This window comes from Sinocyclocheilus rhinocerous, unplaced genomic scaffold, assembly GCF_001515625.1.
Source record: "Sinocyclocheilus rhinocerous isolate Xijiao unplaced genomic scaffold, SAMN03320098_v1.1 scaffold6, whole genome shotgun sequence".
NCBI classification, from domain to species: Eukaryota; Metazoa; Chordata; class Actinopteri; order Cypriniformes; family Cyprinidae; genus Sinocyclocheilus; species Sinocyclocheilus rhinocerous.
The window spans coordinates 446739-448502 of NW_015661999.1; positions in this window are offsets into that span (position 1 = coordinate 446739).

The following is a 1764-nucleotide window of genomic DNA, read 5'->3' on the forward strand; positions in this document are numbered from 1 at the left end:
TAAATGATTAAATACAAGATTAATAGTAGTTATTAAGATTGATGTCGTTTGGAATTGGTAAAATGTGCTTGGAAAAAAATATAATCAGAATATCAACTTGCATAATAATTATGCATGCACTGTATTTTTCCTCTTCTGCTGTCCTGGTAATGCAAGGAATGTTGTGAGTGGTTGTCAAGGCAGCCAATCAGAATTTAGCAGCCTCTTCTCTGATTGGCTGGAATCATGGCATATTGTAATGCTGGGTTGTGTTGAGCAAGCGAGCTGTTGGCATTTAGAGAGCACTGAGGGCAGGCATCAAGGGAGCAAACTAGTGAAACGTTGCATGTGCAAAAGAGAAGGTCCGCACACATCCAAAAACGTATTTTAAATGCTAAATTTAAATTTAAATGTTTTAGTTTTGAAGTGTTGTTGTATGCATTTGTTATTTTTATTTAATTTCTTTTATTTTCTTAAATGTGTGTGTATATATATATAGTATTTATAGAGTTTTAGCTTTTAGTTTTAATTACTTTTTCTTATTTGTAAGTCGCTTTGGATAAAAGCGTCTGCTAAATGACTAAAAGTAAAAGTAAAAAGTAAATTGATTTTCGTGCGCTCGAAATACTTTCTTCTTTGCGAGACAAACATTTTCTCCACAAAACTCAGTTCGCACACGTGCAAAAAGCAAAATATGATCTTTCGCGCGCAGAATTGTGGCAGAGATGTAATCCCATATGTAGGCAGCGGACGGACCTGACGGGCACAGGCCCGCCCACTCTGATGACAGCCCCCCCACCCCAGTTCATTATACCAATATAATATTTGTTAAATAATTATTGCTTCGTCTATTTTAACACAATCAGAGAACTATTATAACATCTCAAATAACTAAAATAAATCAAATGTGTTTTTGCATAATTCTTGATGAGTTTGACTGACAGCAGTGTTAGCCAATTGTTATCCAGGCTGTTTCGGGCGTGTCGCGGATGTAAATTCGTGCGTGTTCACCCATTCAGTTGGACTGTAATTTGCAGTTGTGTGTTAGAAAATGTTAGAAAAACAGCAGCAATGCATATTTCTGTAAAAAAATACTTTTAAAAACTCGGACTGACGAGGGAGAAAGCCCGTCCATCAGTCCGCAAGTAACGGTAAGACTTTCAGTTCCAAGCGAGAAACGGTTCATTCTGTGAAGCCGGGAAACACTACCGTCAGGCCGATTATGAATGTCATTTGAGCTCAGTCAGTGTTTTCAGTCGGTGTTCAAAGTCTTTTGGTGTGCGGTGTCTAAAGAACTTAAGACCAGCTGTTGCCATGTCGTCCTCACAAAGATTACTTAAAAGATAAAAGCCCTTTTTTTTAATATAGGTCTATATAAATTTTGTGACTGACGCCGGCGATTAACTGCACCTGTTTCCTATAGGCCTATTAATTTAAATAACGAATTAACAAATAATAAACAAAAAATAAAAACATGACATTTCTGAATAAAATTTTATACACTTTAGTTATATCTAATTTCGCATTTTGAATTAATGTAGGCCTGTTACATTCTTCTGATTATTAGGCCTATTAATATTATTAAGTTACTTTTATTATTGCCCCGCAATAATTTCATAGCCCATCACGCATAACCAGTGTTGGGAAGGTTACTTTGGAAATGTAATAGGTTACAGATTACAAGTTACCCTACTCCAGGGGGTTCCCCTGGGCTTGGTGACGTCGCGTGTTGTGGTCACGACGGACGCATCGACTCGCGGCTGGGGAGCAGTGTGCGAGGGCATG